Genomic DNA, 16,806 nt, shown 5'->3' on the forward strand with positions numbered 1-16,806 from the left:
TTCAAAAGACTAATATATGCATGTCAAATTGTGTTTTACGCACATATGTGTTTTTGAAAATTCCCTCCAAACTGTATCCATGTGTTTCTATAAGTTCATGTGTATTATAACATATATATACATACATACACACATATATACACATACACCACTGAACTTCTGATGAGATTCTTAAACATTTATTATCTTTGGATCTATATTCCCTAGGGATTTCATCGTAACATATAGATGGGCCTAAATTTAGAGCATATGCACAGGCACAACGAAATAATAAATGGGCCTCATTTATTAAGCATTTTCCACCATAGACAAAGAATAGGAAAAAAACCTAAATAAATCAGGCCCTCTATATCATATCTGAAATGTAAAAACATGCTTCTGATGAATATGTTCAAGGAGAACATTTCATTTTTCATTCATTTGAATTCTGAGATGGTAGTTTTCACACATTTCTATGACCTTTTTATACCCACAGAGGAATATAGATTAGAGATGTGAAAGCCTACGTGTCTTGAACATTCCCATCCTATGTTAAGGAACGATAACTTTGAAAGAGTCGCAAGGACACACACTGACGTGTGCAGGGACGCAGCGATTTTATAACATGCGCATACATATGCTCATACGTTTTAAAATAACCTTGGCGCGCGTATATGGGGGCCTAATTTTGTAAGTAGGTATGCCCAACAGTGCAAATTGAGTTTTAGCCACTTGTCAGGGAATTTTATAACTGGCATGCATCCATGTCAAATCGAGTTTTATCAGTTCATCCAGTGTAGAGCTAAGTTCTCCAAAGCCCCCTGGTTTAATAGTCTGCACTCCTCCAGACCCTTTAAATCTCTCAAGAATGGCTTTTTGTTTATTAAAGTTATGCAACATTAGACCTGGGTGCACTCCCAGGCATGCCCACACCATGCCCCTTTTTGATTCTGAGTAGGATGTGCACACACTGGGAGATATACATGCATGTAGGCAGCTTTTAAATGCAGTAATGTGTAAGCCCTACATTGCATCTCCAGATTTTGGTGTGAGCTGGGCTTTAAAATTCACCTTTTACTATACAGCTCTACTTGGAGACAGCCATTAGCACCATCTATTGCAACTTTAACCAGATTCAACCTGTTTTTCATAATCTGGTGGTCAATGGGGACTGTGAATTCAGGCACAGGGTGTCTGATATTCAGCATTATTTAGTTGAATAAGTAGCACCTTATCTGGCTAAGTGGCAGCAGCTGAATATCAGGCTACATTCAGCAGTTGCCACTTAGACAGATGTTTATCTGGCTAAGTAATTAGTGAGATATATAATGGGCTGACAATGAGTGTATCAAGGAGGAGCTACTTATCCATCTATCGTAGCCGGATAAGTATATTATTTGGCGTTATCCACCTATGGTAGACGCATTTTAGATCTGCTCAATAGCAAGTCTAAGCCAAATATGAGTTATCCAGCAAAGTGGTGATTTCTAGAGGTGAGTTATCCAGCAAAGTGGTGATTTCTATAGGTGATTTCTATAGGGATAATTCAGCAGCATAGCCATGTTATATGTAGTGATATATGTGTACTATTTCCACTTAGGTATGTGCAGATTTGGTCTATAAATGGGATAACAGCAGGTTCCATCTCATCAGGGTCTTTCAGATACAGTCCGGTGTTTATCCCTGTGGCTTTCAATGTGAGTAAAACAAGGACTGGCTCTACCTGTTCCTGCTGACATGGAGCTTGCTGCTATCCCATTTCTAGAAGGTACATCCTGAGTGTTAGAAAAGCAAGGCATGTGTGGATGATGACCTCATCATCAGAACCTTGGATGATTTATATTTTGGTCTTGGTTTTCATTCATTAAATTTGATTTTTTTTCTCCAAAATGAATAGAACCTTAATTCAGCAACACTTCTTAGAAATTTTGATATGCCCTCTGGGCAAATAGTTTTACTGGGTAATAGCCAAGCTCTGATAACTGGCTACAAACAGTATAGTGTGAGGATCCTTATGAACATACCTGGGAACTCTCCGGATTTGGCCTGGAGACTCCGGAATTCTAAAAGAATTACTGGGTCTCCGGGCCAATACCGGAAATCTCCAGGTGCTGCAGCAAAACCAATCTGTTTTGACCCGGAAAGAAGAAAGTAACATCATTGGTCTTGCGTGGCTGAAAAAGGAGGAACTCAACAGTGATTTCTACCATCTCCGGACCTTTTTAACTTTTAACTTCGCTTCCTCGTGACACAACCTGCTCCTGCACAGCCTGATTCCTGTATCCAGCCACTTGCCTGCCCCATCCTATTTGCCTTGGCCAAACGACATTGCGATTTCCTGCCCGTGCATCAAATGAGGAATAAGAAAAGGCAGCATCTACTTCCGCAGCATAGGAGGAGAAGGAAGAGGCTGCTGCTGCTCCAGGAGCCCAAGTTAGAGTCTGCTGTTGCTAATGTGTTTTGAAAGGGAGAGAGAGAGAATGAATGAGCATGTCTGTGAGAGTGAGTGAGTGTGTATTTGTGTAGGAAGAAGAGATCAGAGAGTGTATGTAGGTGAGGAGAGAGCTGAGTGTAAGTGAGCATGGGTGTGAAAGTAAGTGGGGATGTGTGTATGGAAGAGGGAGAGAGGTGACTGAGTGAGCGTGTGTGTATTGGTGGGAGAATGGCAGAAGTAAAGGTATAAATGCACATGTGAGAATGTGAGAGAATGAGCAGTGAAAGTAAGTGTGAACATGTAAGAGTGTTTATTAGAGCAAATTTGTGAGCATCTGGTCCCACTGTGCAGTTGCCCTCCCCCCGTTTCCCCTCCTCCCCGCTAATCAATGGTAATCTCAGGATGACTGGAAGTCAAAAGTTCCCAGGTATGCTTATGGATTACAGATGATAGACTTGACTGAGAGGACTAGGCTATGAAAACAGCAAGGAGTCCATGATAGCTCACAGCTGGGAGCTTTTGTGTGAGTGCCCACAAATTGCACATTATTCTACATGTCTTGTAGAACACCAGGCAAACCTATCTTCTTACAAACAGAACCTCATTGAAATGTGCATCTTTCTGGGATATAAGCTTGGGCAGAACAATGAAGGAATCTGGAGATCAAAGCAGGGAGCCTTCTGGAGGTAAACTGGGCCCTACCAGGGAACCAGTGTAAACAGGAAGAAGATTAGCAATGTTGCTATAGATTCATCAAACACATGGATTAATCCAGGTAGGCCTTCATCTCTGTGGGGTAAGAAGGAGATTTTTCTTTTCATGTACAAATACAGCTGTTGGAATTTAGAAATGATTTGTTACAACTTAGGGATCACTCAGCATTCGGGAGAAATGAAATAGCAAATGAGACAATTTCCCATTTCATTTCAGATCATTTTCAAACCATGAGTTAAATTCCAATGAAATTTCATCAGAATCTCTCTTTTTTTTTTTTAAACCTATTTAAAAAAAAAAAAGACAAAGGGGCCTGAACCTATACCCAAGCAGGACATTGGCATCTCAGACTATGCATTAGTCCCATGCCGGGGCCTAAGCCAAGACCCGAACAAAGGCCTAGGCCCAAGAAATTTCCCCAACGACCCCCTACCACCGGTACCAAATTTGATACCATGTCCTGGTTGGGACTCAATAGTGGGGCCTTGGCCTGGACCTAGATCCAATGTCAGAACCCAGTCCAGAGGCTGGGTCCCAATGCCTGGTCCTTGGCCCAGGCCAGGATGCAGGTCTAGGCCAGATCTGTGGCCCAGTGCCAGACCCTCAGCCCGCACCCAGGCCTGATGCCACGTCCCAGCTTGCAGGCTGGGTCAACTGACATACATCAAAATGGCAACCTCTGCTGGGGAGGGTGTGCCAGAGTTCATTAACTCTGGTGCAATGACCCCAGTGGATGGCATCAGTTGGTGAAGAAGAGACGAAGAAATTAGATGCCTGGATTCAGGCCTGAGTCTGGGCCCTGGGCTAGGCCCAGGTGTCACGATCCAGCCTTTAAGCTGGGCCCCAACTTCGGTCCTGGGTCTGAGCCAAGGCCCCAGCATCACAATATGGCCTCTGCGCTGGGCCGAGGCGTCAGGCCTAGGTCTGGGCCAAGGCCTCAACTTTGGACTCGGCTCTGGGCCAGGCTGTGGTGTCGGGTCTGTGTCTGGGCCCTGGTCTAGATGAGGCCCAGGTATAGGGTCCCAGCCTCTAGACTGGGTCCTAGTGTCAGGCCCGGGTCTGGGCCAAGGCCTCACCATCAAGAGCCAGAATTCAGGCCAGGCTGCAGCGTCAAGCCTGTATCAACCTACCACAGTCTAGGCATACACTAGGCTGAAGCCTTGGCCTTGCAGAGGCCTAGGCCATGATAAGTCCCACTCATCTTGTAAATGCCATGTTGATGAAGCTATTAGCTAGTACCTCCTTATATAAAAAATAAACGTGTACTCGATATGCACATTTTTACCCTCAAAAATTAAGCTGGCATTTTTAGGAGCCCCAAAAGTTTACAGAAAAGTAGAAAATACTAGTGATGTGCATTCATTTTTCACGAATTATAAAATGTCAACGACATTATCTAATTCGTCATTGTTCGGCAATCGCAAAAAAGAATCAAATTTCAACAAATTTTCGGGTTAAAGTTGGTTTTTGAATTACTGCGCACTAACGGAAGTTAGTGCGCATTGAATATCCGATAGTGCGCAGTACCGGGACTTAGTGCGCAGTACATGCCAACACACTATACTGCGCAGTGACTCTGTGTCAGTGCGCACTATGGGGTAGATTTTAAATACTTGCGCGATCGCGTACTTTTGTTCGCGTACCAGGCGCGAACAAAAGTACGCTGGATTTTATAAGATACACGAGTAGCCGCGCATATCTTATAAAATCCAGGGTCGGCACGCGCAAGGGGGTGCACATTTGTGCAACCTGCGCTAGCCGAGCCCAGCGCGTGCTGCCTGTTCCCTCCCCACTCATAAAGATGGCGCCGATGGCCCTTTGCCCTTACCATGTGACAGGGTATCCGTGCCATTGGCCGGCTCCTGTCACATGGTAGGAGCACTGGATGGCCGGCGGCCATCTTTATGATGGCGGCGGCCATCTTTAAATACGGCGGTGGCCATCTTTAAAGATGGCGGTGGCCATCTTTAAAGATGGCACCGGCCAGCCAGTGCTCCTACCATGTGACAGGGGCCAGCCAATGGCACGGATACCCTGTCATATGGTAAGGACAAAGGGCCATCGGCGGCATCTTTATGAGTGGCAGCCGACAGCCTGAGAACGGGACATCGCTCCCGGGACCACCACTAGACCACCAGGTAATTTTAAAATGTTTTGGGGGGATCGGGAGGGTGGGGGAAGCTAAGGGGTCGTTTTTAAAGGGTCGGGTGGGTTATTTTTTTTATCGGGCTATCGGCGCCATTTTTGAGTGGCGGCCAAAATGGCGCCGATGGACCGAGAGCGGGAGATCGGTCCCCACGCCCCCACTGGACCACCAGGTACTCGTAAAAAGTTTTGGGGGGGTTCGGGAGGGTGGGGGAAGTTAAGGGATTCATTTTATAGGGTCGGGGTGGGTTTAGGGGTTGTTTTGGTGTGCCGGTTTTCCCTGCCCTCCCCCTCCCCCGATTTACGATTTTTCACGATAAATCGGGGGAATTTCTATTGTATCGCGACTCTTAACGATTTTGACGATTTAAAATATATCTGACGATTTTTTTAAATTGTCAAAAAACGATTCACATCCCTAGATCTTAATGAGTCTGGTAATGTATTCCAAACAACTGGGCCTGCTACCGAAAAGGCTCTTTTTCTAGTAATATCTAGACGGGCCTGTCTGGGTGATGGTACATCTAGGAAATTTTTGTTCATTGATCTTAAATGTCTGGAAGGTTTATATTTGGCAATGGCAACTGAAATTGGATTGGAAAATCCTCTTGGATGTCAGGACTGGACAAACATTGCACAGATGGTGCATGTCCTCAAGCCTTTCAAAGTATATACACTGATACATTCAGTTCAGCTACAGCCACGTTGGGTGGTGTCATCCCTGTAATAAACTATCTGGAGGAGGTATTAGAGGAATTTCTGCCAGCCAGATTTCTCTAAGGAACTGTTACTGCTTGTTAAATGCTTAAAAGAGCAAGTTCAAAAAAGATTGAAACATCTCATGCAAAGGGATTGCTATATGTTAGCCACAATGTGTGACCCACATGTGAAAGGCAGTATTGCTCTCAAGTGCAATGCTCTTATATACTGGAAAAAAAAGTTGATTACAATGGTTGAAAACATAATGTCAAACAGGGTCTGTGCCACTGGTAATGATGAAAAAGAATTAGGATCATCCTCTCAGTCTCCAACTCCATCCTGCTCCCCTACCCCTTCCATGACATATCAAATTATTAGTCATTCCAAGTTTAATGAACTGGCTGCCATGTCACAAGCAATCGCATCAGCTGTTGGCAGAAGAGTGACTACTGAGTCCTACTTGCAAGAGAATGTTTCAGAAATGCATGTTAAGAGTTTTCTGTCTGAGCCAATTCAGAGCATGGACTCAGATCCCTTGAGATATTGGGCACAGAAAGCTTCAATGTGGCCTGATCTTGCAATAGTAGCACAGCACTTTCTTTTCTGCCCGCCAACCAGTGTGCAAAGTGAAAGATTATTTTCAATGACAGGGAACATAGTGAGTCCACACCGTGCACATTTTTCTCCAGGCTTAGTAGAGCAATTGGTTTTCATCAAAATGAACTTTCCACTGCTTGGGTACCCAGACTTTCCCTGTGACTGGGAGGAGTGAGCCTCTTGTCGAGGCCCAAGATCCAAGGTCAAGGCTGGAAGAGAGGCTTGGCTCTATGCAGTTGTGCTCTCCGCATCGCTCGCTGGGGTGCCCGGCAGTGCAGCTACCACTACACTGCTGCTGCTGCCTCTTGTGGCCCCCAGGAGAAGCCATTCCTGGAGTCACAAAACATGAACTCTCTATCCTGCTATGACCCGACACAGGATTCTCATTCCCAGGCTCTCTCTCCAACAGACATGGCACACACACACACATACACACACACACACACAGGCTTCTCACTCCCAGGCTCCTTTCCCCCAGTGTCCACCTCCGAGGCAGGCAAGTCCTTGCTGGGTTTCTCTGCCTCAGCGTCCATCTCCGATGGCATGATTGTGTGAATGAAGTAGGAAAGAATTTCAGGCCAATACAATATTAAATTGCACTTACAGTGCACAGAGAGGTTGCTAGCTAGTGGCTACTAATGTGATATTAGCTACTACTAGTAGTAGCTAGCTATGCCTGTTATATCCCACTACTGTAACAATACATTGATTTAAAAAAATATACACATCCTCGAGTGTGTGTGTACTGGTAATGTATGCAGATTGCAGAATAGATACACTTTGATACCAAAATTTTCCATGTGTCCTAGGAGCCCATTTAAAGCAGAGAATGTATTAATGCCTGTAATTCTGCCAGTCCCAGTATTATTGTTCATTGCAATACTACTAATACTACTAGACAAAGAGCCTTCTCTATTGCTGGACCTAATGAATGGAATTCTATCCCAGGATACCTAAGTTCCATCAAAGATCCCAAAAATTTCAAAAAAGAACTAAAAACATGGTTGTTTAGACAATCATACACAGAATGATATAATCTATATCTATATTTAACAATTCAACCCCATCTTGAACCCTAATACTTCTGTACAATAAGTCTTTGCAAAATTTAAACCTAATTGGTATCTTTCTAACATGTTATTCTCCGCTCTTTACTGAGATGTTATATGTTATATGTATTACTATTTGTATTATATTATATTTATAATTTATATCTGTTCTATGTAATGAGGTTGTTACACTGTAAACCGGAATGAAGGCTCCCAGCTATATTTCGGTATAAAAAAGAACATAAATAAATAAATACTAATAGTAAAGTACTAACAGACTACAGTAACTAACTAACTACTAGTACTAGGACTAAGAAAGCAGAATCATGTGGAACAAACAAAAGACCTTCTGTGCTTGTCAGTCCAGAACCTGCCTGAATTCTGACTTCAAACTCTGGAAGCCCTCGTTTCACCCTGCTACCCTGTTCCCCTCTCAGCTGATTATGTCATCACAGGGCACTGAGAGGGCCATAAGGGCAGCCCAGCGCTTCCGGCGTTGCAAGGATCAAAGCGACTGACCTGTCTTCATATGCACTGCCTCAGGGCTGAACGCCGAGGCCATCGCAGCTACGAGCTGCTGGACTGACAAGCACAGAAGCCTGCCTGAATTCCTGACTTCAAACTCCGGAAGCCCTCGTTTCACTCTGCTACCCCGTTCCCCTCTCAGCTGCTGATTACATCATCACAGGGTGCTGAGAGGGCCATAAGGGCAGCCCAGCGCTTCCGGCGTCGAAAGGATCAAAGCGACTGACCTGTCTTCATTTGGACTGCCTCAGGGCTTGAACACCGAGGCCATCGCAGCTACGAGCTGCTGGACTGACAAGCACAGAAGCCTGCCTGAATTCCTGACTTCAAACTCCGGAAGCCCTCGTTTTACCCTGCTACCCCGTTCCCCTCTCAGCTGCTGATTACATCATCACAGGGCGCTGAGAGGGCCATAAGGGCAGCCCAGTGCTTCCGGTGTCGCACGCCAAGTGTCGCGCGTCGAAGGAGTGCGACAAAGGGGCTACCCCCTTTGTATGCCCCTTAATATGACCCAATAACATAATATAGCTCTAACTTTATTATGTGTTTTTCTTCTGTTTCTGAAGGTATTATCCCAGTCTGTTTATACAATGGCAGATATAGCTGGAAGAATACATCATCTCGTCAACACAGTAAGAAAACAGAATCAGAACGGATTGATTAATTTATCTTGCAACAACATGACGCCAATTACAAACTGCTTATTATTTTCATTTCTCTTGTTCAACGCTCAGTCATTATCAAAAAAATCAGTCATTGTAACTGATTTGCTGCATGACAAGACTCCTGATTTTATATCAAATTGCCAATGAGGTATATGAGACATTCTCTGTACCAAGACAGTCCAGAAGAGGTGGAGGGGTATTATTGATTGCTAAGAAAAGTTTAAAGATCAATATTGTACCCATTGAAATAGTTCTGAATCATGAAATTGCACTATTTGAATGTAGTAATCTGCAAATATGTTTAGTTTATTGTCCGCCGGGGTTGTTGGATTTAAACACCTCTCCGATTATTGAATTTCTAACATTGCATGTGAAATCAAATAAGGCTTCTATTATATTAGGTGATTTTAACATACATATGGATAAGGTCCCACTATCAACCACGTGTGAAACTTTATCTGACGCCCTAGGGGCACTAGGGTACAGTTTATTATCTAAAGATTCTACTCAGAAACATGGACACGCATTAGATTTAATTTTCCATAACGAATTACTGAAACCGATTTCGTCCCCGAACATTACACCAGTTCCCTGGTCGGACCATTATTTAATTCATGCTTGTCTTAAAGGCTCTAAAGAGTTGGAGATAAAAGATAATGACAAAGAGAAATTTAAGTGGCGACCAGCATATAATTTAGAAATACTTAAGAATGAACTTACTGAAAAATTAGAAAACATTGATCAATCATCAGCACATCGGGCAGTAGAGTCATGGTTAAATATCACAGAGGAAATAGCGCAAGGCTGCGCAAAATCGGCAGCCTGCGCGCGCCGAGCCGCACAGCCTGCCTCCGTTCCCTCTGTGTCTCCCACCTTCCCCTCCCTTCCCCTTTCTAACCCACCCCCCAGCCCTACCTAAATCCCCCCCTACCTTTTTTGTACAAGGTACGCCTGCTTAAGACGTAACTTGCGCGCACTGCCTCAGCATCCCCGGCACAGGCCGCAGTGCCGGGGGACTCAGGACCGCCCTCCCAGCTGCCCCCGAACCATCGCCATGTCCCCAGACCTGCCCCAGACTGCCCCCGGACACCCCCCTGGCCTGCCGACATGCCCCCAGACACACCCCCTCCCGCCCCTTTTACGAATCCCCGGGACTTACGCATGTCCCGGGGCTTTGCATGCGCCAGCGGCCTATGCAAAATAGGCGCACCGGCGCGCGAGTGCCCTGCGCACGTAAATCCAGCAGAATTTACGCGCGCAGGGATTTTAAAATCTACCCCTTAGGTTTTATAATGAATTTTAGTAATGTAGGTTAGCTCTAGGTTTTTATTATATTTTTAATTTTTTATTGTATTTATTTATTTGTTGTGAACCGTTTCGATGGACTCTGAGTGACGGTATACAAAAAAAAATGTTAAATAAATAAATCATAATAAAAAAAGAAAACTGAGCACCCAGCAGTTGTACATTTCTGAAGGAATTTTTTTTCATGATTCTGCTTTCTTCTTACTCCTACTTTAGTATCACAAGTAGGATGTGAATCGTATGCCCAATCGTTTTAACGATCGGGTTCGGCTGGGGGGGGGGGGGGGGTGGGAAATCTGATCGTTAGAGATGTGAATTGGGATCGGTTCTGATTCCAATTCACATCACTAATTTTTTTTACTGAGGCCCGCGCCGATAAAAAAAAACCCACCCCGACCCTTTAAAATTACCCCCTTAGCCTCCCCCACTCTCCCGACCCCCCCCCCAAAACATGTTACACATACCTGGTGGTCCAGGGGGGCCACGCAAAAAAAAAATGGCGCCGATGGCCCTTTGCCCTTACAATGTGACAGGGTATCCGTGCCATTTAAAGATGGCGCTGGCCATCCAGTGCTCCTACCATGTGACAGGAGCCGGCCAATGGCACGGATACCCTGTCACATGGTAAGGGCAAAGGGCCATCGGCGTCATCTTTATGAGTGGTAGCCGATGGCCCGAGAGCGGGAGATCACTCCCTGTGCCTCCCCCCGGACCACCATGTAATTTTAAAAGGTTGGGGGGGGGGGTCGGGAGGGTGGGGGAGGCTAACGGGGTTGGTTTAAAGGGTCGGGTGGGTTTTTTTTTTATCAGGCCATCGGCGCCATTTATATTAGTGGCAGCCAAAATGGCACCGATGGCCCGAGAGCGGGAGATCGCGCCGGGACCCCCCCCCCCCTCCACTGGACCACCAGGTAATTTTACATTTTGGGGGGGTTCGGGAGGGTGGGGTAGGGTAAGGGATTGGTTTTAAAGGGTCGGGGTGGGTTTAGGGGTTGTTTTGGTGTGCCAGTTTTCCTGTCCTCCCCCCAAATAATTCCCGTGCCCGATTTAACGATTTTTACGATAAATCGGGGGAATTTGTATTGTATCGTGCACTCTAACGATTTTTGATGATTTAAAAAATATCGACGATTTTTTTAAATCGCCAAAAAACGATTCACATCCCTAATCACAAGCATTACATTTTCTGCTTCAAATGGCTGTCTTGGTCATGCAGCAATTTTTGGCATCGAAGTGAGAGTCATTGCAGTAGCTTGAGTGCTGCACACTGCACAATATTGCATTGGCCAGGTTGAAAGATGTGTGAATGGTCAGTAGCCATGGTTGAAGCCTTGACGTTGGCGCTACTGCTCACAAGTATACAACTTGTGCTAATTCAACCAGACTGAAGGTTTTATGGAAGTGTATGACTGACTGAGTGCCATACTAGTACAAAAACACTGAAATTTGTTGGATTATAATACGACGTACATCCGTACATGTCTGCTCTCTGTAATTTAGTAGTACCATTCTATTTAATTTTGGAATAATTAATTATTATTAGTTAAATAACTCAGAAATAATATATAAAAAATAACAAACAAACATTTTCAACAACAAATATATAGTTTATTTTTACCAATTTAACTAAAATAAAAAAAAATATTTTTTTTTATTTTCTATATAAAAAAAAAATGAGTGGAGGAGCCCAGGTCAAGGCGAAATATGATGCCTTGATTTCATGATGTTGCAGCAGAGTCAGACTCATCATCATGTGGAGAGGAAGGTGCCGACCCCGGAGGAGCCTGCTCTGGAGCAGAGGGAACTGGCATCTTCTCCTCATGAGGCATCTCGTGAGGAGGAGAAGCCATTTCCCTCTGCTCCTGAGGAGCCTCCTCCAGGGCTAACAACCTCCTCTCCACATTTCTGACACTCTCCTTCACATGTCTGACCTCCTGCTGCAACATCATGAAGTCGGCATCATATTTCGCCTTGAAATGCCGTACTTCCTGCAGGATCTCCTCCAGCTTGGAAAACTGTGCACAGCATTTACAGCTAGGAGGAGATCCTGGAGGAAGTATAGCAGTACTGGTGCTGGTGCAGGTGCTGGGCCGGGCTGCTGCCGCTGGTTGTTCCTCTTCTCCTGTAAACAAATGTAAAAAAAAAAAATTCAACATGAGACATAGAACAATACATACATTACATGCATAGTCATATATGGCAAATAAATAAGCAAATACTGGACGCATGTGAGCAAGTTTATAAAATAATCTACCCCTTAGTTTATTAACCTTGAGGGTTATAGGAAAATGAGGAGTCCATCACAGGGGAGAAGGAGGGAGGGGGAGAGCGGAGGGATATCAAATCAATCTACAGGAAAAAGAATAACATTGATTAATTATTACAACATGCCCAAGTTTTGCCTTGACCTACTAGATTATTTTTTATGTAACATAGAGAAGTTAGTAATAACAAAATACTATTTAATTTATATTTCAATGTGGCATTCAAAATCCCAACTACCACCATTTCAAAACGACAAATATAAATATCAATAATATACCACAGATAATTTTCTTTCCTTTGTAGTCTAGTTATTAGTAAGTAATAGTATAGAATAGGGTAAGGGTGGTACACTAGTAGCTAGCTAGCTACTATTATTTCTGTTCTTTTAAAATATAATTATTTAAAATTATAACTGTTATTAGTTATAGTAGTTATTACTTTATAATTTTATAACTCACTCTATGCTACTAGCTACTGTAGCTAGTACTACTATCATACTCTATTCAAATTTCAATTAAAAAATATACATAATAAATAAATAATATGATCAACATTATCTCTCACCTTTCTTCTTGAGGTCTTCAACCTCACGAGGGTAGGAGGCCCGCTGGAAAAATACCTCCTGGAGAGAGGCCCAGGCAGCAGACTCCAGGTTAGGCCTGCTGCCTGGGGGGGTATATAGGTTCCTCTCATCCAGGAGGATAAGCCGAGCCAGGAGGTCCTCATCAGCCTGGGTAAAGAGGGGCTTCCTGGACCTGTTTTTTTTGGTAGCTGCCACCTTGGAGGAGGATGGTGGGGAGGAGTCGGAGTCCCTCTCCCTGTCATCCCTTTCACGTTCCATCCTACCATGAGAAAATAAAAAAAGATGAAAAAAAAAGTATGTGCTTTAGGACAGCTGTTTGTTCAGAAGCTCACACACTAATGCAGGGAGGGAGCTGCCTCACCCTTCACCATTCTCCCATCTCCCCCCCCCTCACCCACACACCATTCACTGGCTGGGACATGGGGGAGGGGAGGAGTGAGGGGCCTGGCAGCTCCCCCCCCATCTGTGAAAGAAAGCTGTCTGTTCAGAAGCCAGCTTCACACTAGTAATGCAGGGAGGGAGCTGTCTCACCCTTCACCATCCTCCCCCCTCCCCCCCACTGGTGACACTGAAAATCTCTGTGTTAAACTTTTTTTTTTCACTAAACTAGCATAAAATAAAATGAAGTAATTTGTTGGTTAAACTGTTAATTTCCACTAATGTAACTTCATTTAATATTATTTTTTATATTATTTTATGCTACTTTACCGAAAAAAGTGCATTAACTATAACTAACTATATAACTAAGTAACTAGTAAAGTATAACTATATAATACTGTAGAAAAACTAAAACAAAACCTTATACACTTAGTGCTAGAATTTGAGCACAGTCTGTGTGTAACTGTGTACTACGTACAGAGAAACTAGATGTGCTGCTCCTGCTTGTGCTTTACGTAGTGCTGTCAGTGTCACTGCTGCACTTGTGGAGTGTCTGTAGCTTTGTTAGTGCGCATGTAGAAGCAAAATGGCCCCTGGGGACACCACAGAGCATGGGCAAATTAGTGTGCACTAACTCCGGATGAGTTAAAGTAATGGTTCTACATTCCCATTGGCTGTCTTCAAGCTAGAGCGAACCATTGGGAACCCAGAACCATACCTCTAGCTAACGAACTCCTCATAAATTGATACATTTTAATTTTTAAGTTGCACTTTTTGTTAGTGTGCACTAACATCGGGATAGTGTGCACTAACGCCAAGATAGTGCACATTACATCCTGTTAGTGCATACTAACGCAGTTCGTCGGAAAAAAAACACGACACGTATAAAAACTAAATCTTTGAACGAAGAAGCTGACCGAAGCCCGACCCGAAACCTAAAAACGAAGCACATCTCTAGAAAATACTTCTTTTCTGTAATTTCTCCAACTTAATATCGTGGCAATATTAAGTTGGAGGAACCACAGAAAGCAGCAAAAAACAATGTCTTGCCGGTGGTCAGGTTAGGAAAATGGACCCTTGTAAAATTGAGCATCTGTTTTCCTAACCCACGCACAGCCATTTCTCCTGCGTACCCAATGCCATGGATGCACTAGGGATGCACAACTTAACCCTAGCACATCCTTTTCAGCGTGGCGGCTCATTTGCCTATTGCATCAAGCCCCCAGGAGAGGTGATTGTGTGTGCATTAAAAAAAAGTTTGGACGCATTTTTTTAGCGCGTTGGTAATGCATCAGCCTGAATGTATTTACCCTAAGTGGGGTAGGAAGCTCCTCTATTAAATTTGGCCTGGAGGCCTCTCTAGGGCAGTTTGATCTTTTGATTGTTCCTCTAGAAACCCCCTCCTTTACAGGAAACAAAACAGAAAAAGTACCAACAATATTGCATAACACAAATGGTTCTTTACCAAGGTAGGCAGATATTTTTTTGTGTTATAAAAGCAGTGGAGTGCCATGAAGGAATTCAGTGAATCCCCAGCCCATAGGCATTGTAACATGGTGGTGAGTGCCACTCCAAATTTATACATCGGATTGGGCAGGGATAAACCGAAACCCTGCTCGATCTGATCAATGGCATCGCACTTACCTACACTCCCCCCTCTCATGGGCAGCAAGAGTCGTGTTTATCCAAACATCACCCCCTGCTGGTGCGGGGCCAGTCTTGCAGCTCTTATGGTGAGACGAGCCCCACAGCAGCAGAAGATGGTTGAATAAATGTGACTCCTGCTGTTGCCTACCCTACAACTCAGCAGGCCACCATGAAGCCTGCCCCGCAACAGCTGAAGAGCAAGATTGGACGTGGTGGCCAGCAGTAAACCTCATCCCGCTGGCAGCAAAAGGGAGGAGGAGGACACAGTGGCCACCAGTGGATTCTATCCCTCTGGCAGGTAAAGAGAAAGAGAGACCGGACACAATGGCCACCAGTAGTCCCCAACCCGCTGGCAGCTAAAGAGAGGAGAAGGATGCGGTAGCTGCCAATGGATCCCATCCTGCTGGCATCTGAAGAGAAGAAGAGTGCAATGGCCACCAGTAAACCCCATCCCATTGGCAGATGAAGAGAGAAAGATGCAGTGGCTGGCAGTGGACCTCATCCCACTGGCGATTGAAGAAGAAGCCCAGGCCATATGTATGCGTGTGTGTGTGTGTGTGTGTGTGTGTGTAGCGGTGACAGCCTGTGTGGGTAGATGCCAGTGAGTGGGTGAGTGGAGGTGTGGGAGTAGAGGTGTGTGTGGGAGTGGAGGTTGTGTGTGTGTGGGAGTGGAGGTGTATTTGTGTGTGTGTGTGTGTGTGAGAGACTGCTTTTGTGAGGGTTGGAGATGAGAGCCTGGGTAAGTTAGAGGCTGTGTGTGTGTGTGTGTGTGTGTGTGGGTAGGTGACAGCCTGTGTGTATATATGATACTGTGTCGTTATGGGTGCGTGACTGCCTGTGTGTGGATGACTACCTAGGTTGGTGAGAGCCTGGATGCATGTTTGTGGGTGAGATCCTGTGTATGTGTGGGTGAGAGCCTGTGTACGTGGAGAGGGTGAGTGACAGCTTTTGTGGGTATATATGACAGCTAGTGTGGGTGGATACTGTCTGCCTGTCTGTCTCTGCTTATGTGTGTGCATGTGCATAGGAGAGCCTATATGCGTGTGACGGAGATCCTATATGTGTGTGACGGAGAGGGAGCCTGTGTGTGCGAGTGAGAGGATAAAGTTTGCACAGCCTCCATTCCATCCCCCAATCCACAACAATCTCAAAGTGGCTGGAAATTAAAACATCTCAGGTATAATGAGAGGGATATTTTTAAAATCCTTAGTTTCATTATTAGATGTTATTTGATATTTTTGCTGTTTTGAAATTTATTGGTATTTTGGGAAATTTTATAAACATTTTTATGTGGTTTTAATTACTGGATGTTCAATTCATCAGTTTTAAAATATTTATTCTTATTAGTATGATTTTACTTTTATGATTTATATATATATATATATTTTGTATCTTATTTCGCCTTTGGTAAGGGTCTGTGTTCTGTATGTGTGATTGAGGTGAGGGATTCTGCTAGTTTATAGTTTCTAGGGGGTCTAAAGCAGTCGGTCTTGTTCTATTTTCAATAGGAGGTATATTGAACTTCTAGGAAATGATGTAATATTTGTGATACTGCTCTTTCCTGGGTAGGGCTGTTGCTGCTGAGCCCTGGGAGATAGTGTGGTATTGAAATGGCAGATTTATCTCTTGGGGTAAACTGTATTCTTGGCAGACTGTGATAGCTTTTATTGGAGCTATGTAAGTATTATTCAGAAATACTGTACGGGAGTTACTGAGTCAATATAGGACCTATCTAAATCTATAAATGTGAATGTCTCTGATCTGACATCTGAAGAAGGGACTTGTGTAGTTTTAAAAGCTTTTCTATAACATTTTTAGGTA

Source organism: Rhinatrema bivittatum, chromosome 6 (assembly GCF_901001135.1).
Source record: "Rhinatrema bivittatum chromosome 6, aRhiBiv1.1, whole genome shotgun sequence".
Taxonomy (NCBI): domain Eukaryota; kingdom Metazoa; phylum Chordata; class Amphibia; order Gymnophiona; family Rhinatrematidae; genus Rhinatrema; species Rhinatrema bivittatum.